The sequence below is a fragment of the Ptychodera flava genome, chromosome 22, assembly GCF_041260155.1.
Source record: "Ptychodera flava strain L36383 chromosome 22, AS_Pfla_20210202, whole genome shotgun sequence".
Classification (NCBI taxonomy): Eukaryota; Metazoa; Hemichordata; class Enteropneusta; family Ptychoderidae; genus Ptychodera; species Ptychodera flava.
The window spans coordinates 30451289-30476812 of NC_091949.1; the positions used below are offsets into that span (position 1 = coordinate 30451289).

The 25524-nt window shown below is 37.7% G+C and overlaps 2 protein-coding genes across 2 annotated transcripts in view; both read right to left on the bottom strand.

Moving 5' to 3' along the window:
- LOC139123170 (choline O-acetyltransferase-like) overlaps positions 1-25524 on the bottom strand; it is an 85934-nt gene that overhangs the window by 58851 nt on the left and 1559 nt on the right. The window lies entirely within an intron of this gene.
- LOC139123171 (vesicular acetylcholine transporter-like) overlaps positions 1-25524 on the bottom strand; it is an 82279-nt gene that overhangs the window by 11589 nt on the left and 45166 nt on the right. The gene's annotated exons all lie outside the window — the stretch shown is intronic.

A 25524-nucleotide genomic window follows, 5' to 3' on the forward strand; every position in this document is an offset into this window, starting at 1 on the left:
TTCCAAACATGAAATGACTTCGAGAGTCGATGTTCACCTGTTCATAGCACTTGAACTACTTCCTTTACTTCTACTTGAAAATACTGTTTGAAATAACATACAAAAAATCTACTTTTTCTCGAATATTTACCAGCTTCAATTACAATCCATGATACGGCATAAATAGATTTTCACCGTCTTCAGAAGTCAATTCGAGTGTGATGTATGAAAAAGGTCGATGATTGGAATATACCGGTGAGATTGTTGCTTTTCCGTCTACGGCATGGTTGATACTGTACACTAAACGTACTCTTTAGTAAGATGGCCGGCACTGTTTGTGAAATTTGTCAAATGTCAGATATGAATTTTGGCTATGGCATGATCACATATTCAAAAGCACAGAATGATGCAGGACTGTCATTACATCATGTCATTGATTAAAACTATTTCATATGGATTTTGCTGATTCTTGTAGAATCTACTTGGAGATAGCTACATTTGGTTAATTTTACAATACAAGAGGGGAATATTACATTAGAAAGGAAGGCGTCTGACTAATTGACGGCAGAAGATAAGCAATTGTCATGGGAGCTGGCAGGGTTAAATGGTTTAAGCATGCTTCATTTAATTTACAGTTTCGGAGGAAACAGTTTTAGATTGTGAAATGACCAAGCTGAACTTGAGGGCGTGAATATGATAACGCATGACACGTTTCAAGATCATACCTTTGATGTGAAGAAGAGCCACATTTAAATGAAATTGTCGTGTGATACTTTCTGACCAGTGTCATTTTTTTCTAGGGTCAAATTTCACTGCCATGAAAAGCATCTTGGTGACAGGTACGGGATTAAGGCGGCTTGGGAAGCCACATGAACCCAATTACAGCAGATACATTTCAGTAAGTAGACGTTCCTTTCAATTAACCTACTAACTGATAATGTACAATCGCAGAGGGGGGCCTTTCGAATGCTCTCCCCTTTTTGGCTTGTCTAAGCCTAGATAGAGACATTAAAAGGAAAACTATCCATAGCTAACAATGTTGAACATCAGATGTATGTAAATTTTAGGCGATACTCATGCTTCGTCCATGTTTTGGTATGTTCAAACAGATTTGAGTTGGCATGTCAAATTATTCAATTACTGACAATTTGAAAGTTAATCAATTCTCAAATCATGTATAGGATGTTGAGTCAGTTTTCAGTCGTTGGTTTGGGCGTTTATTCACTCAATTTGTTATTGGTAATGTCTTCACCGTTGGTCTGTCAGTCCATTAGGCGTCTTGCCAGAAACCAAGGAGAATTAATTAAGCATTGTACTTTTTAAAAATGCCTTGCAATTAAGCAAAATAGGATTATATTCCGTGTTGATGTTCTGAATTACATTTACTGTTTAGTTATCTTCCGTCATGATTCAAAATCCAAATGATTGGTCTCAGAGAATCATAGACTTTTCATCTCACAGTTATACAAGATTATTATTTATATAATTCATGGACGCATATCACAAAGCGCGTCTGTTCCGCTTACATGAGAGTAAGTGCTATAAGCAAAACATCCACTATGATACCATTTCTCTTCCCAGTCAGCTTAAAATATTGCAACTTTGCATGTGGCCTTTAAGGAAGTCACGCTACGGTTTGATTGACAAGTTTTGGGAAATTTTATTCGGGCCTTGTACAATAGATGCATAAGCATGGCACATTGAAAATAATGAAGAAATGCTCTGACATGTACGCCTTCAGGGTAAGTACTTCGCTTTATGCGCGTTTGCGACATGCCCTTCATAAAGAAAGGGAAGGAAGAGTCAATTTCCGGCTGAGCACTCCGATGAAATGAACGGGCGACCATAACTCTTGATTGGATTTCCTGCTAAACTACATGACAGTCACAGTTCCACGACAATGGCGAGACGGCGAGTCTGAGACTCTCTCTCTCTCTCTCTCTCTCTCTCTCTCTCTCTCTTCTCTCTCTCTCTGTCTCTCTCTCTCTCTCTCTCTCTCTCTCTCTCTCTCTCTCTCTCTCTCTCTCTCTCTCTCTCTCTCTCTCTCTCTCTCTCTCTCTCTCCTTACATATATCTTGGTGCCGATTTTATCTAGGCTACTTGACAAGTTATAATTTCTTCGCCGTTGGAGGTTTTTCTTTTAAAATAAATGCTTTGTTTATCAAGTCACTGTATTTGCTGAATTGCACTTTTAACGTTACCATCAGTGGAGCGTAGGCCCTCCTGAAATTAATTTGAAAAACAGCACCTGCTCGCTGTATGTCCACCCAAGCTAAACTGTGCTTGATTTCAGTTACTCCGGTGAAGTGTTACACTCTGAAATGAAATCTCACGTTGGACGAAGTATCTGAAGGCTGCTAAACGCGTTTGCTCAATTATTCACGACACTTGAAATATTATTGATATGTTAGTAGGACTGAGAAGAAATGCCTTCGTTAGGCCTTGTTGATCAGCATCAAAGCTAGCAGTGTAACCTGTCAGTTCCCTGCAGCCATCGGGCAAAATGTTTTAAGGAGTGCCTACTATTTTGATTTACAGTTATTTGCATACGGATTTTCGCCTGGATAATGAAATATAATTCATTCGACACTCTTATGGTTGAGGTGACTTAATTCATGACGCCTTGGGTTGGAGATTTTTTAAAGCCTAGATTGCACTCTCATTGAAATATAGAGTATCTTCACGAATGCTTTGCTCTGAATGCTTGATTTGGATATTTACCCCATAACGGCAGCTGTTTTCTTAAATGGTTTTGGACATTGCATTTAACGAACCACGCCAAGAAACAAACTACTTTTGTTAACAACATTTTTAGATACTTTGAATTGTCAAGGCATCATCCGATTTGCCCTGATAAGATATTCATTGTCCGGCTAGAGTACCTCCATTAATTTCTCTCTAGCGTATACACATTCTCGTATTGTCACGTTTGCACCCTCTGTCTGCTTCAAGCTTCTCTCTGTCATTTTAAAGACCTTATGAAAAGAGACTATAGGAAAAACTATCCACTACTACTAAAACTAGAACAGTAAATTTTGTTTTTGTGAAATTCGATTGAGACGTCCCGTCTCAATTGAATTTCCCGTCCCGTTTACTTTGGCTGCAGTCATTTTAAACGGGTACCATGTCAGTTTCTGGTTGAACACGTGACCATTATTCAAATTTATAGTTTTACTCTGGTCTCGAGAGTTCCCTCTCTTAATAATCAAACTCTTAAAACCAGAACTCTAGAATCAGAAATTTTATAACTGATTAGCCATGAGCACAGTCAAGATAACTCCAAAAGAGTTGTTGCGTGATCATTTCATTTAAATCAAACAGAGGACACTTGTTATGACGTAACTTCACAGCGAGCGTGCAATTATTAATAATGAAATATTTCCACATTATTTATGGGAACTTTTGAATTTATGATAGAAATGCCGTCGTTATTCATGTGCATATTTTAATAGAAGGAACACTGATATTTGTGAATTATTCGCGGAGCCTATCAATATAAAATACACACTGTGTTGTACGTATACGGTCGATGGGTTCAAAGCACCAGTTGAAGTCAGTCAACTTGCGTGAGAGTCCGATTAATTCTATTTGATTAGCCCCCGGGTCCTTTCCAATTGCCCCCTGGGTCATCTGTCATGCTGTACAAAATGATAACTTTCCTGAGTGACGTCAGAGGGCATAGAAAAAACGGAAGTGTGCAGTATAATTCTGTGATGAAGATATTATCGTACATTAATCTGTAGGGTAGACTTGTCTCAGTTTAAGGTGCTTGAAAGCATGGTTTTGAATCTTTACATAAATTTCCAATGGTTTTCTTCTTGTTACGTTTTAGAGAAGGGAAACAAGGAATCAGGACATTTTAATTTGATAGTTCAGTATTTCTATAAATTAGCAATGTGTACGGTCTTGCCTCATGTCGGCCACTCGATGAGAAGCAATGAAGAGGAAATTGAGTGTGTAGGAAGTACAATGTTTCCTTGCAATGCTCTCTGTGTCAATATCACTTGTTGGTCAAAGCGTTTACATTCTCGCTGACGGATATTGATGTCAAATCAACGACCTTCATAGAAACTTGAATTCAAACAGATGGAATTGAATATCTTTGAGTAAGAATGAGAATTCGAGTTTCAATACTTTCGAAATTTTCCTCTGTTGTTTCGATCGCAATGATTTGTAAAAAGTTTATGAACACCTATACTAGAATTACTTTCTTTCTAACACACGCACAATATATCAAGCTATATGTGAGCTGCTAAAGGAAGGTTTACTGCATGTGCAAACATTGCCATCCTTGTTAAGGCTGTATTAAAGATAAAATTACTTTATGCGATAGCTACGCTGGTTATCGGCCGACATTTTTTTTGTTTTTAATGCTTTTAAATTAAACGCAAGCTATAAAAAGAACAAAAATGGCCTTCCTGAATCAAAGCGGTCGATAGTTGCGCCATCTTAAGTTAGAATGATCAAACACTGTAAAACTGCCAACAAGAAACGCATACAATTAAGTTCTGTTGTGCAAATCGTTAATCAGAAGTTATTCCGTATGAAAGGCCACCTGACTTTGTTTTCGAAGTCTACAAAGTATTTGCTTTGTATCAAATTGCATTACTTTATTACACTGCAAATTTGGGTTGAATTCAGATTTGTGTCAAACTGTCTGACCAGGCAATTACCGTCACTGATCGATGAAAGGCGACTCTCAGAATATCGCATTGTAGTCGAGCAAGCAAGTAGTCATGGAACTGCGAGGGCAAAGGTCATCCTATCCGATCACATTTGAAATGGCAGATTTATGAAAAACAAGATATGGCGATGTATCTTAGTATGATATCAAAATATATTACATCTCGCTTAATTTATATAATTATCGTCTTAAGATTTTAATCAACAGAAAGTTTACTTCTAAACACACGTCGCCAATTGCAGTGTTGTATAGCACGTGTTTAGGTGCAATCTGCTTCACATGGCATGTAGACAATACACTCCATCTCTACCTGTTCAAAACTTGAATTGCTCTTCTCTCTGAATTCAATTAGGAGCGGTAGCAGTAACTGAACGACAAAGGTAAATGCCCGACAAAGGCAAGCGACTGCGCCAGCAATATGTCCAACAAAGATAAAGATTGAACAAATCCCCACTTCTGATATTAATAAGATTAGCAAGTACTTTGAGAATCAATGAGAGATCTGAAACTTGAGTCACAATGAATTGTACACTTTTCAAGTGATATTAGGATAACCTCATCGAACAAGGTGTTTCTGTCTATCCCTAATGGTATTATTCTACACAAAATTTTCAAAATACAGGTTTGAAATTCAGCAACACCAAGGGAATATGCAGTTTTTGTTAAACAAAATCTGCTGTCGTTTGCATGTAATTTTTTTTTGAAACCATGTCCTGTGTTTCAGAGCCCCATTTTAGAAATAGATTTTGGCTTGTATCGATAACCGGGAAATCTTCATGGGTGCATCATTTGGTTGCATCGAAATCACTGGCCCCAAATGCGCAGACTGAGTGCGCATACAATATCACGCAGAGTTCACGCGGTCATTTATATATTCCTTGACAAATAAGAAAAGTAAAAGATCATCTCGACACATTATTATAATGTCACGTGTTCAGTGAACTTTGTCATATACGCAGATGCAGTGAAAAGCATTGATCTTACGATCGGTAAAAACTTTAATGTTTACCGAATATTACGTACTTTCAAGTTTAGAGATTAATGAAGGTTGTGCAGACTTGTGGTTCATTATTCACGTTAATCAAAGTTTTCCTTTTTGCTTGAACACCCACGGCTCTTGACAATTACGTCATACATGAGGTTATCGCAGGAAAACCATCAATTAAATACTTCACTAAGTAGTCTTTCAAATTAAGGACTGGTTTTTGATATCGGTGTTTCATCAACGTCACCGGTGTATTCGATGAGACCGATACGATTGAACTGTGTTGGATGATGGTTAATGGTCTGCAAGTTTAGGATTGGCAAGGCAAAACAGTCAATAGCACAGAATGAAGGCTGCTGTATGGATATTTTCAATCCTGGTAGATTATGTACGCCTGGAACATTAAAGGAATATGTATGCAATCAAGGGCTGCCGGTACATTGGTACTTTAGACTTCATTCATTGATGTCGTCCAATATTTCTGACTTGATATCATTGGTTCCATTTAGAAAAACCACTGCATTCACCAAGTTTAGAAAACCAGCATTTTTACAGGCCAAGCCGATTTTTCTGTTTGTGATGTTTAAATCTATATTTATAACCTACAAGTCTCATCACAAGAGTTGTGTTTGGGTCTATAATCCTCTGTTCGCCCAGATCAGAAACGCTTGTCTAATTTAGTGGACATTGAAGCCAAACTGCTTGGTTGATGACACAAGGATAATGCTGGGCTCTATTTATAATATCTCTCTCGGAGTGTCAAATAACATGTATAAAACTTCCTTCCCACATTTTCGACAATAATGCGTTGTAGTTATGAAGTGCAACCATATTTTTAGTTTCTCAGTTCTGTCTTTTTTCCTACGGAGGAGGTCGAAGCCTTATTTGGCAATTGAATCAATTGTGCTATCTTTAACCATGCTAATCTTGCGATCCCACAAGATATACCTACTTTGATCATTTCCTGAAAACGTCTGGAAGGGGAAATCCGACATACCGATGAGTAATTGTGCGAATTATCTCCTGGAGGAACATAATGACACAAACCACATGTGTTTGCCTCTCAGTTCTTCCAAAGATAATGCTTGAAAACCTGGAATAGTGTAGTTTTAATGGTCGATTCCAGAAAAAATGCATATAGATTCATTGATGGACAGAGAAACTACAATGTTGTCATATACAATACATGCACATTTTACAGAATACACATTAGACATTCTAATTTCAGCTGTTACTTGTTTGCTTCATTTAATACAAGGTCCAAAATATCAAGATCATTTATACTCCAAGATAAGCTAGGGAAAGGGCAATAAAAACGTCAACACAAATTCTTGACTGGTAAATTTGATTAAAACTGGTATTTGTATCGGATGCGTGACACGATGGGCACGGATGGTGGCCATGATAAGCTCAGAGATAGTGCGTTATTACATTAGCGCCAGTTAAACCAATCAAAACCGTATAAATTAAATTACAGCCATTTCGATGATAAGAATAAATATTTTTCGACTAATGTCATAGGGTCGTTACAGTTACTGATGCGAATAGATAGTGGGCCGTGGCAGTTGTACACTCCACGCATTGAATGCAACGAGTTGAAATTACCATAAAAGCCCTCAGATGTAAAAGGCGGGAAATTGAACAAGTGTCTCAGATGGCTAGGTGTCGTCAATTTAAGTCCCAATTAATCACCATCCGCCGCAAGTGAATGGCTGAGCAGTTTTGAATGTAAGTGAACCTGGCAAAGAGATCATACTGCCTTAACACAAAATGGCGCGAGGGACATTTCTCTCAGACGAGAAGTTTCAATTAAAACGTTCAATTCGATTGTTAAATTTCAGCAACCATCTGTGATCAGATAGAGAAAGCCAACGTCCGTTGTATGTCCTTCGAAAAAAATATAAGAGCACTATGAGTGCCAAGGGCATGATCTCCCAACTACAAAACTGATCTTGTCACACAAACTAGAGCTGGATGCTTGCGGGCCGGGGAACACAGGTGTTTTACACATCAATAATGCATGAATATCAACTGTTAATTGGTCTCCAAGGAAACCTTCACGCAAAATGACGGTAACAATTTTTTCCATATTGATATTTACGTACTAATTTCTAGATATTGCATTTCGTTGTCGCAAACCTTGATATAGATGGATTAAATTTCAACAATTGAAAGCCATTAAATTAAGAAATGGCATATTTTACGTATTTTACGTACAAGGCGGTCGAGCAACGACTTTCTATCCGTCATACAACAAATATATATTTGTAAGTCTCGGTAAACTTCTGTCTTTGCAACTGAGCGGGAACTGGAATAGAAAATATTAGTAAGTTAATTCGCGTGTGTTGCATGGTTTAAGATTCTATTCCTCTAAGCGCTTATTGGTTGTAGCTGTATCGATGGTGTTGCTCCCCATTGTATATTCCGACTTCAAAGATGTTCTGATTCTTCATTGGTCAGTTTTCACATTAACACAATAATTTTGCCAACATTATAGTCAATACGTTGATCATGTATGTTCAGTGCTGCATTTACTGTAGTCCCACCCGATGAACAAAATTTGAGTTATATATTAAGTGTGTTGGCTCCATCTATTATTTCTGTTCTTAACGATGGAAAGAGAAATTTCCAGTGTAAAGTTAGTAATGTTAGATCTTTTGATCGGTAAACATCCTTTAATATTTTTTGGTTTGTCACCTCTTTGAAGACACTTGCCATGGAGCCCAGTCATAAAGTATCATCACAACCAGTAAACGTTCATAAGTCCTCCACATAAGACAAATACACTCCAGCTATCTACAAGCACCGTTGCATCCATAGCATATTCTTGGTTTAAGATAGGATGCGCCTCGGAGACAGATATTCGGGCTTACGTCAAAGGTCTTGGTGTGAGAAAACATTTCATCGTCTTACATTTTCGAAAATCGAAAATTATTTTTCTCCGTTGACTGAACACATTGATCGCAGCCATTTTGAATTTCAAATATCGACAAATGTCAGGTAATTTGTTTCTCCAGTACCTTAATTTGCATGGTTAATCCCGATTTTTTATTCTTGGTTTTGAAAGAGAATGGTTAAACATTTCATCGAGAATAAATTGAGCAAAAGTTTAAGTCTTGCATTTTCGAGGCATGAACTACGTTAAAACAAAGCTCTCGATTTCACTTGTCTGAATAAGGTTAAACTTACAATCATAATGGCGGGTATATTATTATTTCATCGTTTAGTTTTCAATATGAAGTGAAAAACTCCATTCCTCGGGAGTATGTGCGGGAGGAGTTTTTTCTCAAAAAGTTATCATTGAGTCTTTCAGAGTTCTTCAATTAGTTGCAGTACACTATGAATAACTTCAAAGTGGTGGTGTCAGATGGCGTCATTTCAATTAGACATTGCTCAGAAGGGACCGATAAAATACCAGACTGCTTGCAGCCATATGCGCTCAATTGCATTATTCAATTCCATCAAGTGATTCAAATACATGCAAGTGTCAGTACTGTTATAAAAACACTACTTCTGAACGTATCGGTAGCTGCAAATCCCAGTTTTTTAATATTAGCATTCCGGAAAATTTCCAATAAATTTGCATGCTTGCCTATCACGTGACATAAGTGACACTATGAAACATTACGTTAAAGAATTTGAAAGACAACGAGAGTCGCCTATCAGTCCTCAGGCAAATCTGTAAACAGCGTGTATGTGGAGAGCCATAATACCAATTTAAATACACGTGGATAGACCTAAGGTAATCCAAAATGCACCGTTATATATACGATCTACAGTATTGTTATAAAATTTTTAAAATTTACCTCACCAGCAAAAGAACCCTTCCGAGTGTTTTCAACTGTATGGTGCTTAAGTTGAAGCACCGGTTTATAGAGATGAAATCAATGAAATATAACATCCAGCTAATTCCACATGTTTCTGTATGTGACTCTATCATAGTTTAATTTAATTAGCACAGCTTTTAGTCGCAGATTCAAATGAGTCTAGTGGCATGGTGCGTTATTCAAGCTGCCCCTAGATGTACATGTTGTAATTTGGCGCCAAGATGGTTTCAGGAAATTCCTCAACAGATGCAATAATTTCCACGCTGCACTGATAAATGATGCAGTAGACGTTTTATGGACGTCCTGGAATTGCTTTCTTTTCCCGGAGATTAACTGCCGTCTACCTTTGATAGCTTCTCTAAATTAAACCGTGTCTATTACTCAGGGATTGTATACGGTGTCTGTAACAGAGCTGGACTGCCTGAATGCATTTTGGTTAACTGTAGGCAGCTTCCATCACAAAGCCCCTTTCTCTGATTCTTCTTATTAGTTTATTAATTAACTTTCCCTGTATCGTTCTCGCTTATCTCTTTCAGTAGAGGATGGGAGAGAGAGAGAGAGAGAGAGAGAGAGAGAGAGAGAGAGAGAGAGAGAGAGAGAGAGAGAGAGAGAGAGAGAGAGACCGACACAGGGACAGGGAGGAAGATTTAGAACATTTCTAATTTCCTTCTTTCCCACGCAACCTCTTCCTCAACTGAGTCAATTTAGCGAGAAGAATAAAGCCATCAAACTTGATTTAACATGAACAGTTAAAGATGAAACCGAATCTGAAATTTAAAAACCGAATTTATGAACTTAACCCGTCTGACTTAATGCAATATCGAGACAACTGTTAACGCTGATTTTGATCAGTATATGTAAGTTGTCAGTCTTTCTGGAATTTGTATTTCTCGAAGGCATCTTCCGATAATCTCATAATAGGTCGACTTTACCAAATATAAGTCCACTCATAGCCACAAATGATCCCTTTCATTTACGCAATCTTGAAATTAGAGGACATATCCAATACCCCGTGATTTCTGCATCCATACTTTCTCTCATCTGACTTTCATATCTTTTCTGGAAATTTCAATCATTCACGGACAGATAACGGGACGGCATAAATCGAGCACACATTGGAGACAGGCTTTTCATCCCCTGCTATAATTCCCATGATTCATTTGGTATCGTAGCAAATTATAATGCTTATTTGAAGTCACCTCGGTCCTTTGCTTTCGTCAAATCACAAAATTGACAGCTTTTTATTTTATAATACACTTCAGACCTCACGTTTTCGACTCTTCGGTCCCAAATATCACGGTTAAAAAAAGTGTCGTCATTTTATGAAGGCAAAGGTGTGTGGTCAACTTTTATATATCACTGACCATTGTCTTTAAGGTGTCTCTTCGTGGATTTATCACATTGAAGATTTTGCAATCTAAAGAGCAAGGGGCTCGCACATCCGGGTCACACGGATGTCCAATATCTTTATCTACTCTCCTCTCTTAATACGTTACCTACTGCAGCCGATGATTTTATTAAAACTCTGCACTATCGCCTCTGTCTTACCGTGACGACTACCAAAACATGCTTAATTTCATCTTACTGAAACGCTGCACCAAATTTGAATTTAAGTCTCTTTACATCAAGAAAGCCTGCAGACATTTTACATGATGCATCCTGACGACACCAGTTGTCTTTAAAATCTATCAGCCAGTGTTGTTGCTTTACCGACAACGCCTTGAAAGGCACCGTACAATTGAATATCTTGAATACAGAATAGGTTTTCTAATCATCCTAATGCAAAATGCTCTCGTTTGAAAAAAAGTAAAAACTTCGTTGGTATCCCTTAAAATTTATTTAAAATACACTATTTGTATATGAAGAGAGTTTTTTTGTCATTTGAAAAGAATAGCATCAACAATAGTGCTATGTCCGAGAACCCAAAATCAATGGAAAAGGAGAATGTTTATGTAAGCCCATCCTGAACAACTCAAAGTTGACTTGGCATATCTTGTGTTTCTATCACGTTCAATGTGTGTGAATGCTTTTTATGGTATAACATAGTATGTTTTTTCAAAATGATATCAAAATTCAAAGTTAAGAATGTGCTACAATGCAACTCCTACAATGCAACTTCTATGTACAACATTGTCACATTAATGTGGTGTTTCTCGGAAGCGTTATGTCCAAACTACTTTTTATCAGCGTCCCAAAAGCTTCTATTCACGAATTGCATGTAATCCTACAGGTGATTTGTTAAATTTCATTGATTGGACTGAAAACTGAGAGCTTTGTCCATCACAGTAACCTTGACTTTGGAAGGCTGCACATTCCTGTCTTTGTCTGGCTGCTCTGAAATTAAAGCGAGTGCGATGAAAAATGTGTTCGTTTTGTCAGCGGTGAAATTTTGGCGGGTAATTTGCCGTGCAGTACGCAGACTCCTGTTTGTATCGGCACGCATGATACTCAGTATTATCAGCATAGTATAATTTCAGTCCATGTTAATCTAATTGGAGTAAAAAGCTTTCCATTGCGACGTGTTTGTCCTTGCAATCATTGATTTCATTCTCACTCATGAATTATTTGCGATTCGGATCACAGAGTGCACGTGTTCCTCTAGCTTACCTAAAATTCTACACAGGGTCTGTTAGACGGTAAAAATATGCCAAGTGTTTGATCAGTATTACATAGTGGAAATATTAATTATCTTTATTTTTGAAATCGTACTTGTGACAGACTGATGCACCATTTCCCGGTGCGTTCTCTGTATCGAGCATAAATTTCGCGACTAATCGTGTCGTGATTTCTATGCGCAAAATAGTCTCAACACATCTTCAGTAACGGTGATTTCGGAGCACAGAGTCTAAAGAGATCTACAATAACGCCCACCTTGAAAGAAGCAAGTAACGCGCCGTGGGTGGTGGAAAGAGGCAGAAGTTTTTATACTGATGTGCAAATTTTTCAACAGCATTTAATGTTGGAATTTGTGTACCGACCTTGCCGGGACACAAAATAATTGAAGTCTAGGTTTCAAAATTCAAATATGTCAATCACCTGCACTTAACCAATCGTATTCTCTCTCAGTAAGATTGTTGAATATAAGCATATCAATTTTATTGTAAATAATTTGATGCCTTTTCTGCGAGAAAGCCTGGGGACATGTTGACTCTGACAAGTACTCGGCACTCAATTTCATGATCGTATCGTGGGAACTGTGTTATCACTGTGTCTATCAAGATCCCTTGTACGCTGTCATCTCTGCGTCTGCACAGTAACTCCTATCGCAGCGATAGATAAATGACGTCATCAACCCATTCACGCTGGTGTACACGCCTAGTGGAAGTTCAAATTTACGTATGGTAAATTTGAACTTATCGCAGGGGACGTCATTCCTATGTTTTATCGACGTGTGATGTGTACTTTGTGTTCAGATTATCCATCTCCATCCATCACTGTATAAGTAATTACGACTGCCAGCGGTAACGCTTTTACCTATTTCAATGAAATGACAGAATTTCCATGGTGCGCCTGCTTGCAATAAAGTTTAGATGAAGATACAAATATCAAAACTCAATATGAAGGTCAAAATTAACGTGCATATGTCCAGGTACAAAAGACAACTTTATGGAAAATCACCGAGCATCGCTTCATTTATCTCCTGTTTTGGTGAAAACTCAATGCCAAGGTGTAATCGCCCATTCATTTGAACTTGCTAGTATTTTCACCAATGTCTACAATGGCCTACACTGCCAAAACAGTGTGTTTGTCTGTTTTGCACAACAATATCGTAAAACATTTCAATTAATGGAAGATCATCACAAGCCACGTTTTATATCCCATACTTCCATCGTTTGACACAAAATAAAGACGTAACTAATGGAAGCATTCAAAGATACAACTTGAATATGAAATTCACATATAACTGATATTGGCCCAGCTGTTCTGACTTGAATATGAAATTCACATATAACTGATATTCGCCCAGCTATTCTGACTTGAATATGAAATTCACATATAACTGATATTCGCCCAGCTATTCTGACTTGAATATGAAATTCACATATAACTGATATTCGCCCAGCTATTCTGACTTGAATATGAAATTCACATATAACTGATATTCGCCCAGCTATTCTGACTTGAATATGAAATTCACATATAACTGATATTCGCCCAGCTATTCTGACTTGATGTAGATTTTGGCAGGAGACGTGACCCCCTTGAGTGTAGGTTGATTGGTAAATGTTATCGTTATAACTGTTCATTTAGCACACACACATATACGCACCTCAAAAATCAAACTTTTAAAATGAAAATGAAATTTAAATTTGTGTTAGGTTTATGGAAAAAATCTTATGATCGACTTCGATAAAAAGCTGATAAGGTCTTAGGTATCTCTTCAAATTCCAAAACGACTCAAATAAAATAGTTGTGGACCGACAGATGATCGCAAGACTTCGCGAATTCCAAAATATGACCTTGAGGTGATTTCTGCCACATATCATGTATCGGCAGGGCCTGGCCTTGAACGTGAAAACAACCGAAATTATGTCAAAATCATAAAGCATTCTCTCACTCACTTACACCTGGATGAAACTTCCGCAGGCGTTCAGTGATGTAGCTGCCTTTCTCTCCACTGACAGTAGCTTAGGGGGTTCGCAGCACTTTGCTCCTCAATTTGTCCTACTAATCACGCTAAATCGCTCCTAGGTAATGAACGCCTACTGCGCAGAAGTTCTGCCACTTACTCTGTAAGCGGGAGATATGCAGTATTCCTCGACTGACGTAGGAAAATGTCAAAGATGTCTTTCAGTGAAAGACTATTTCGCTCCATGATTAGTATTTCTCCCGCTTGCACTTATCTGATGCGCAGGTGTATGACGTCATTTCTATTTAAGAAACACTGAGCGTCATTTGACTTAAACCCTCAACTATTAAATTCGCGGCAAAAGTATTCAATTTGTGGTTTCAATTTAATTGAATTATTTTCATCTATTTCCGTTTCTCAGGGCAAGTCCTATCATAATTGGCATCGGAGAACTCTCGTAGTATTTTCCTTGCACGTAGCCATGTCAACGCAATGTTGGGTATTTATCGTCTGGCATTTGTGTTAGCTATGTGGGGGTGTCGTCTGCGGTAATTGTGCTGGATATCTAGATCAGTAAACCTATCCATTTCGTGTTTTGTTGGCAGACGTATTGTACAAATTATTGTACAAATACATTAAGCAGTCCAAACAGTGACTTTTCCGTCAACGCTATACACACAGTGGGATCAGTTCCTCAGCGCTAGTTGTTCATACCAGCCGATCGATTCAACTCTTTTTGGGAAATCGTGTTTGCACGGGACTGGTAATTAATAAAAATGCCTGGCATATCGATTTCAGGGAGTATGTTAGAGTGAGTTCAAGTATTTGCTATTGAAAAAATATGTTCTATAAACGAGGCTCCTGAATGTGCGGAAATGAGGTAGCGGTTTGAAGCATGACCCGTTGAACAGACGGAGGAAATACATGAAAGTTACTAGCCGTTGATTGGAATACACTATACTATGTAGAATGAGAGTTTTTGTGTGATTAAATAATTTGTCACGATAGTGCAAGAGCGTCGGTACATTGATTAAAGAGATTTCACGTAAACGTTGGATCATGGAGTGATATACCAAAGGCGCTGGGAGAAACGACGATGTTATTGCAGTGTAGAAGGGATCGTAAAATTCTCCACAAGTATTGAGAACAGTGAAGGGAAGTACCCCACCCCCTCCCAAGGCAAGAAAGGGGAAAATGAACACTGGTGTTTCATAATTGCGTCCTATACGCGAAGGCGTTGTGTCTCACAGATCGATATGGCCACCACTGTGACGTCACAGTTCATCTTGAGAGACTGCACATTGAAAGTCCTTATCTTAAGATTCGATAAGATTCAATGTCTATAATCTAGGAATGAAAAACTGTAACCCTAGAAATACTTTTGGCGAAGAGTTCAAACCCTCAGGAACCAATTAGTAAGCTGTACGTGATGAGTACTAGATGCATTGCTCTGCTAAAAAAACTTGCTAACTCTTTGTCGATCAACTGCTACACACTGAGATGTTTCAGTCGATAAGATACCGACGGAATAAAAGCAATAGACGTTATGAATAAGAATCCTTAGCTTTAAGGCTAAATCGAATAGCTGCTGGCAACCTTTTAAATCCGAGACGAGTGTTTAAAAATTAAACTTTCTGAGAAGAATGAGGAGAAAAGTGTCAGATAACGAGCAGGTGATTGTCTGGAGTTGATAAAGCACACCATGTCAAAGGTCATAGTAGTTCATATTTGATTCTGGAAAGTATATCTTCCATCTTGACTGTTCACAGTGCTTTTTATGCTATTCGCTTGAGACCAATCTAACTAACGCCCTCCGAAGTGCTGGTTGTAGTGAAATAATTTCAGTACCGCTTAGCATTGATTCTGGCAGTGACTTCACTGTTGTCTAATGTTGCTACGAAAATCACGACCAAGTAGCTATTGCTATCCCAAGCATCTATTAGTCATAGAGGGTTGCAGCAATGCCCTGGAGACACTGACCAAACAACAAAAACTTGATTGAAGTGAGCAGTCACGGTGAAGAGGTAATTTGTTTGTGGAAGCTTAGCTTAACTTCAAAAATGTTCAACTCCAGCAATTTAGTATGAAAATCCACGAGCGTTAAAGCATCTGTATTGTCAAGTGTTTTAAATTACTTTTTTTATAAAATAAGTAGATTTAGTTGAGTCATCATGAAAATTTCACATTTTTGGCCGTCCACGTTGTGATTTCTCATCCGACCAATTTTCACTCTAAAGGAAAGATAGGCTCCGATTAGTCCTGTGGAAAACATACTGACACTGGTTTTATATATTGAAGGCTATTAGAGGATTAAGTGTACATTCCCTATTGATCTCTGAATTAGACTAAGTGCTAGGCATATATTGCCACAACTGCCAGGCAGTGACTAGTATCGGTCAAACGCTTTCCTCAATGTCACATTTTATCAGCGAAATACAAATTACTGAACGCTTCACGGGAAAAAAATTAGAATGACAAACAAGATAATAGTCGGCAACACAGTCTGTCAAAACAAAACTAAGCCGGGGGCTCAATTTTTCTAAGAACTCTGAATAAATCCAGTTACGCAAGATGGACATTTACACTAAATTGATTAAATTAAAATAATTAATAGAAAGCAAAAGTAGAATTTTGATCGTTAATAGTACGTCGGGGTGCATCAGCCAGTGATATATAAGTGACGTATGTGTGACAATGACAGCCAGCAAAGTATCGCTGTCTAGCATAGACTTATGATCAACACAAAAATTTGTTATATTTGTGTTACATTATAAATTTGGCTTGTGGAATTGTTGTGCAATATCGTATTTTGGTGCATGTAAGGCACAGATGAATTTTCTGAAAATAACCAATCTAACAGCAGCTATTAGGATATCACCTTGGAAGGAAGCCCGGGAAAATTTTAAAATTTAAATTCTTTTAAAGCATCTAACTACGATTGTTTCAGTTCGGTGCCGATATCTGAACAACAACAACCACTGCCACCATCGTAAGCAGAGGAAACGCGACGCCAAAGCTCGTCCTTACACGTAAATCAACATAATACCCTTTGATGGCATGTATAATCAGTTACAGGTATGTTCCCCCGCAGCATCAACTCGAATACTATATTCAATTTTGGCTCAATGCGAGGGTGTCACGTGATCACTTAGGGTTTACGACTTCTCGTCACCAAGTTTTCTTATTGTGATAGATAAATTCACCAAATAAATTAATGACCAATTAGTCTATCATCTTAATGGTAGAACACATTCGTAATTCCGCCAGTAATTTTGTCGTTTATCATAGTGAAATAAATACAGGGGCAACTATTAAAATCTCTAATCGACTTACAATTTACGGTTTCCTGGAAGAAAATTTACGATATATTTTCCGGCTTGAACTCATATAACGGTCTCCAGTGGTCGTTTTTAAATGACAATAAACTTGTCTAGTCTTCCAAATTACATACATTGTACAAACACATATCGCATCAATACTGTTATTGACTGGGAATTGTAAAGCTTTACCGCCGTACTCTGTGACTTCACGTCGCTGGAGTGCTTGCGAGAGCAAATCGGAAGCCGAGAATTTTGAAGAGGTTGAAAAGCCTTGAACAGGTTGTAAGTAGATAAATTAGATGACAAAGCATTTTATTGAGTGATAATGCACCGGTCCAACTACGCAAAGAGATCATTTGAAAGATTTGAAACTCTATTCAAATATGAGTCGAAAATGTTACCAGATCTTGTCAAAGTATACCAACCATGATCAAAGAAAAAAATATCAAATGGAGTTGAAATCAAGAATTAGCTGGCATTCAGCAAATGAATATACTTGCACAGAATGGGAACCAACTCAATATTCTGAATGAGTGAGCTGCAGTGAACTGTGATAGCTAAGAACGACTTATCATTGCACTCAAACAATCGTTTTACCTTCCTCTCTCTATGGACACATCGACCTTTTCCTTCAAAAGTTTAAATACAGCAATAATATTACTTTCTGTGGCCAAATGTGCAAAATCCTCTAATCATACACTGCTGAATTGGTTGAATGCTAAAAGTGACTGACCGACTTCGCGAAAAGTATAGGAAGCAATCGGCGATTTTTGTAACCGTCTTTCTCAAGCTCAAAGTCCAAGACTTAAATTTTTCTCAGACTTTCCTCAATGAATAGTTCAACAATACTCCAGCCAAATCAAGCATAAAAATCAGGGGTCACAGTGCAAAGTTTGGGACTGGGGATACAAAATACCCAACATTTATACCGATATTAGAAATTCAGATTGCCACCATCCCTATGTTAACTGTATGGGGGAATAAAGTTTTCGATTTTAAATAAAGTGAAAACTTTTTCTTACTTAAAGAGATTTAAAATGAGTCCCCATGAGTGGTACATCAGAAAAGAATTGTCAAAATTTGAGAATCCGATCTCTGTCTCCGAGGCGCATTCTACCTTAAGGTCAAATAAAAAATATCTGTTTCAAATAAACCGACCAACCTTATTTAAAACCCTGAGCGTTTTATTTTCACATTTTCACTTTCGCTGTTTATAATGGTCGCTTCCCATCAAAAACAAAAAATGAAAAAGGTTTCCCAATCGACCTTCCCTATTTCTTGAGGTCATGTTAAGGGACACACACTATTTTGGCCTAAAGCAAAGTAATTCCATCGATAGAAATGAATAAGTATCAATCACCAGGACAATTCATAGAGTCGACTGTCGAACAAATACATTAACGTTAGCCGTTCATTTCCAAACATTGACTGTAACAACACTTGATCTGTAGGAGCTGAGAAACACACAAAATAGAAGCTAATATGATCCAACCATGTCAAATCTTGTGGCAATTGTTGTGTGATTGTCATGGCAACATAATGGAAGTTGGTGATCATGCATCGCTAACACAACACAATTTTCCGGTAATTGTCACATCAATAACATGATTGAAAAATTAATACATTTCCTTTGCGATATTTTAAAGGGGTCGTACTGAGTGATTTACCTGCAGGTTTTGAATTTGTCATCAGAACAATCACCTATTGCCCTCACTCTGAAATAGCATAGAGAGACCTTTCTTTGCTGTGACCTTTGGCCTTCATGAACCTTGATCCTCTCTGGTAAAGTACAACATTTGAGTTTTATTTTAACTTGTGTAGCAGTGTTACATTTCGACATTGTGAATTGATATAATGCATGTAATGTGATAGAAAAGTTACGAAAAAGAGGCCAAAGCCCCGGATGTGTATAGATCTTCAGTTTTTACAGACACCGTTACAACAGAATGTAGTTTTGGAAACTGTGGCCGCACATCAAAGCTACCAAGACCTGAACATTGCAATGCAAGTTATTCTTCATTCAATGGATAACGTTAACACGTGCAGATGGAAGTCCAACAATGCACGAAGTAGCTTTAAGGGTTCATTTCAAACATCCATTTCTTTTAAACTCCAATCTTCTGGATACAAAGGAATGTCGAAGCAACATACCTTATTCGTTGTTGAAATGCACTGAAAGGGAACGTTTGAATTTAAATGTTTGTTTTTGTTTTTTGTTTGCTTTTTTATTGTTTTTTTAGTACAACAGTGAAACAGTCCTTCCTCATTGTGCTAGAGAACTTCTGTAGAATGATGGCACACAATGGGGAAAACGTGCCCTTTGATGGCCTTTGGTGAATTCAAACAGTAACGGTTGTCAGTATCAAGAAGTAATAATGATAGTGAAAAACGACATTTATTTGATATCTGTTATCAGTAAAGAATGCAGCACAACAAAAGCCGTAGACGTGTTCAGTCCCAGGGATCGGGAATTTTCCTCTTTAAGTAAATAAACAATAGATTTTTGCTGCCACTGAGTTCAAAGATGATCGACAACAACAGACACGGCGCCAAAACTAAGAAATAGGAAATATCTTTACACGTATCATTTTAGTAGTGGATAAAACTTGCAAAACGATTTCAAAAAGAAACAATGCTAGATCCAGAGATTTAGAACTGTGGCTTTAACAGGAAACTTTTGTCGACGTTTTCTCATAATTATTCAAAGTAATGAACTGAGTATTTTCAAAATAAGATAGACATTGATGATATATGCTCAGCATCTTCTGTTTCACATCACGAATAGCCGTGTTCAAGTCAGACAATTTATAGCATGTTTTGATTGTAAGTGATGAAATATGATTGGGAGTTTAATTGATAGCACATCTGTCCGAAGACAGACTATTGCAATGTTCTCCTCTGAGAGACTTTCAAGAAATTGATCATCTTTTTGCGTGTATTCCCAAGATATCGTCGCCGATCTGTTAGCTTATTAATTATCACCGACGTATTCCCTCAAGTATCTGTACATGATCGAAATCACTCAACAGGATCGGTAATTGTCACCTCTCTCGCGATACAAAGAGGGTATGTGCAGAAAATTGACCGTCCACCACCTTTTGAGAATTTTCGGCAAAGTTATGGTATTCCTCTAATAACTGTGACCTGTATATGACCCAAGTGTGTCTCCTCGCTGTTTTTGCATTTTCCTCTTGTACTATCGAAACTAGGAAAGGTGGATTTCACAGTATTCATACTAAAAACCCATTTGAATATAACGCGTCTTAGATTGTATCAAATAATTGTGGTACCTTGTTTCTATTCCCTTGATTGTTATAAGTATTACATTTCGGCAGGTATATGTAGATATCGCCCTACGTGAAACTCAAAAGATTTAATATTAGATGAAATTGCAAGGACGGGTAAAAAATCCATCTATAGTATCGGGATATAGACGACGATAAGATGGTAACCTAAGGAGGATGTGAAAAACATACAGGGACTTGAGGGGGCCATCCGCAGTCTGAGTCAGTTTCAAAACATAATAGATCGTCGTCGGTACAAGTATCAGGTCTGTTGAGAAACTGATGCTAATATTCGCATATTTCTCAATGTGGGTTCGTTGAAGTAAAATTTTACTGACCCATATATTCAGTCAAAAAGACTGAAGACAATGTTGTCGTACTTGTAGGGATAAAATGTACCTTCGTTCCAGATGGGGTAGATGGGAGTAAAACACATAGGCCCCAGTTGTGATGGGGTGAAATCTTTCAAAGTATTAATAAATCAAAAGACAGTCTCAATAGTTCCTATCTTTGTATAAATGTGATAAGAATCACGTGACGACAGTAGCAGAAGTGCTGCCACCGATGTGTTAGTTCGACAGCTTTACCTGACAGAGTGGTAAATGACGTTTAGGACTCTTCAGTTTCCTGGACAACACACTCAATTCAGCATTACGCAGTGTCTGTTTTGTCCTTACAACTGAAGTACATAAAAAACCATGATAGCACGATGTAATATTATTTAATTACCTTGATAGGGCATCTCGTAAAATTATAAATCTGCCATGACTGAAAAACGGACCACACGTGGAAAAGCTGTTCTATGGTATTGTGTCATTCAATTATTAATGGTTGAACGGCGCCGCAACCAGAAACTGGACAAATTATTGATTGCAACTGCCAGCTAACAGCCGGCTCGTACCCACGTCAAGTCCAAGGTCATGGTTGTAAATGTGAGCGGGAGTGGAATGCTTTGGTGATAATAGGACGACAATAGGCGATAATTACTGTACCAACCTAATAATGGATAATTTATCAGTGATGTGTAATTAATGGTACGATTTCATGTCTTTTTTACTTGTATGATAACGTTGCTGCAAACAATGCATTCACTAGTTTAATTCGAAATATTTTTGCCGTAACCGTCAACATTATGCTGTGTGTCTGGCATTCACAGGGCTGCAATCTCAACACAGCTTCCAAAGATTTCTAATAATAATGGCAATGACGTAATAGTGTACGTTCTGCACCCTCGGGCGAAATGGAGTCAGTGTGAGTGGGACACAATTCTTTTCGATGGCAAAGTTTCATGACTTTCTTATCATGGTTCACGATTTCCCTCAAGAACAGTTTTAAAACTCAACCAGACACAGCAAGTTTGAAGAGTGTCCTTGGATTCTGTGCATAATAATATCATTAGACAGTTTATGCCTCATAATTTAATGATTTCATCATGTCACTGGTGTATGCGTTGACGGGAAATTATGCAATAATTCTTCATCTAAATAGCTAACGAAGAGACCACTTTATGATTTCTTGACGACATTGCCTTAGGCAAGTATTGATGTTGTTCTAATTTCTAATCAGACGCTGATCACAATAATCATAAAAGTGACAGTGTACCGATCAAAGGTCGCTTGTTACTAGCGTAAACACTCACAAATTACATTGAGTTCTGCATGGCTTCACAGTGCCATGTCTTACATGTAGCTTCCTGGGGCAGACCGACGTCCACGACACAGTATACCGAAATCACATTCGCACTCAACTCAACTTGATTGCGTAGCGCTTTATTTTCTTATGGTCTAGTTTTAAGCACCACACATACCTAATAGCCTTAATTTCTTGTAGTTATTTCTAGGATCGATTAAGAATGTTACAATAACTGGCTATTTTAGCCAGGCTCGGTTTGATAGTATAGTATGATGTAAGACTGCTCGTTATTACTTACCTCCAGTTTTACCTCGTATAACTTAGCAGAGACAATTATTTCAAGCTGCACTTCCATTAGAAATTTTGAGTTAAATTTCATCCTTGGTACTTCAATTTGAATATCAAAGCGTCATTTGATTTTGCTGTTTCAGATCATTTCAAAGAAGACAGACACCCTTGCTACAATTGAAAACCATTAAGTTAGAATGCGCCTGGGGACATATATTGGCTATCTCAAAAAATCACTTTGTTGATCTGCTACTATTATGAACATATTTGAATCCTGTAGAGTAAACAGAGCTTTCACTGTCATTTCTGTGAAAATCAAAAATTTAGTTTTCTCCACAAAGTTAGGATATGGTACTGCTCACTTTCAAATAGTTTCAAAAAATATCTGTAAATTTGGGACAAGTTTGCAGTGCCTCAATCGGTTATAGCTGATCAGTTGATTTCAATTATGAATAGCAACTGAAGGAGTTGAAAACTAAGGTTACTGTGAAGCGTGCTTGTTGTTTAGAAATAATTTATTCATACCAATGATAGTCAGAGACGCAACCCTTTCCCAGTAAATTTAAGGCGATTTTCTCGTATCCCAAACCTGAAATTGTGTAGCCTAAATCAGTATGGATTTGAGTAATAAAATTCGAGTCTCCCAGCATTTTATATTTTTTAATGCCCTTGGACTGCTTGGACATTTAACGTTTACTTGAAATTGCATACTATTAGCAACTTGCAGCTCGGCCAAGACTTGCACCTTCGAGGAAAACACTCTTCACAGCAGGGTTGACATCAAATGTATATCACCTTTTGGGTTTTTATGTTACAGTACTTTTTTAATGTGCGTTTGATCTGATACCTTGATCATGAAGATTGACTTTGAGTGTACAATATTTATTTGCAACATATGCAAGATGTGCCTTGGAGAAGTGTCATTATGACGGCTGTCTGTCTTGGACAAACTGGAAGAGTTGAAAACATCAAGAACATTTTAAGACGTCCCAATTAACCGTCTCAACTGTGATCACAACGTACGCAGCAACTTCTTGCCAATTCTACGTCTGGCTGCATATTTTCTAAAAGTTTTACGACGATAGTCCAGACTTCCGCATATTTTCTATCATGGCATAGACTTCTATGGCCTACACGTTAGAGTATTCGTCTACAGTGACGTAACAGTAAGTCCTCTATACTAAGAGATAAAGACGAGCAGTATTACTTTGACAGTAGCATACCATTGATGTTAAAGATCAACAGCAAACTGGCTAATACATATCCCAATATTTACTCATACTCTGACAATGTATTCTCGCTTGAAAACGAATTTACAGCTTTGTTTTTTGATAATGGGATGGCGTTGAGACAGAAATTTGCATAATTGAGTATTATTGACTTAGATGAAGATCGATAAATTGGCCATTTACCGCAAATGCCGACATTCATGACTTTCATTTACCCCGTCGCGTAGCAATTGACTTTATTTGACTGCTATGATCGCAACAAGCTTATCAAATAATCATATTTACAACAAATATTTATCCGTCAACATGAAGATAGTTTACGACGGGCATTGTTTTATAGCACTGTGCACAAACTTGTCTGAATGTCAATAGCAGATCTGAAGTATTGGGAACATGAACTTGAAAATGAGAGGATGATGAATAAAGACTTTAACTTTAGAGATTTGGAGGTATGAACTTTGCTCAAACACACAAAATCAATTTTACACGTCACTCAAAAGGTTCATCTTTCTTACTCAAACATTACATCTCACTGAATACATGCCAATGTCTCCTAATTTCATTTAATCTTCCAATTTGATGTGTTTACTAAGAAAGTGACAGATTCCCGCCACGAAACAACATCTACATATCGTTAGAACACGATTTATTTTCATCGCATCTGCGTGAAACATAAAATAATTATCGAAATGTTTTGTGAGCTGTAAAAGAGGAGATTATTTCTGTAAAATTCATGACAATATTCCATAATAGATGATAAGATGTATTTGTAATATGATATGACAGTCATGAAATATTTGCGAGAGTTTGTAGAATGCTTTTCGCACATTAATCAACGACATCATGTACAGCATAACAAATATTTGTGACTAAACCTCTTATTGTTTGGTTTGATAGTCTTTCAACAAAATTTCAACAAAACAGACCCTGTGGATGGCTGTAAGGAAGTGCGTCTAAGGATTATTTCCAGTACAGTTTTAATTCTGTGATGTCATAGAAGTTGGGATTTGAAGTGTGTCTTCGATGACTCATCAAGTTGTATACATACGGTTTGCGAATTATCAAGCAGCTTGCACAGCTACAGATAGAAGACATCGCTAATAATGGCACGAAGGGTTGCAGCTGTACTCATGTTATTTCATTCTCTATATTCCTCCTGGAAATAAATTTTGCCAATTGTAGAGTCGCCTTGACACACAAGTGATAGCGCTGCTTTTAACTTGGTGATGTATCTGAAACGGCAGCAATGCCTCCTACAAAAGACTCTATTGCCTGACGACAAAAGCATTGCGTGTGTACAGGTGACCGGACTCGTGTAGATTGCCATGGCCACAGGAGACTTTTTAAGTGTTCAAAGAAACCTTTGCATTGTTGTCTATGTAAACTCCTATTCTAAATAGACGGTAGAAGTGTACACCCACTTCAACGCGCCGAAAGAAATATTGCCAGGAATCACTCATCGGTCAGGCATTAACTCAACGTCACTTGCATTACTGCTATCGCAAACTTTCCGACCTTTCCCTTATCTCCGCGTTAAAAGGAACATCGTTTCAGGTTCTTTGTAGTAATTCTATGGCTTCTTTCTTTCTGTCTTCATTCTGTGTGTGTATCCGATTCTGTCTATCTACTGCAAAGTCAATGGCTGTATACCTATCTGAAACAGAGTCCCTTTTCTGTGACCATAAATTTCTGGGAACTTCTGAGATCCGAATTTTAAACGCATATG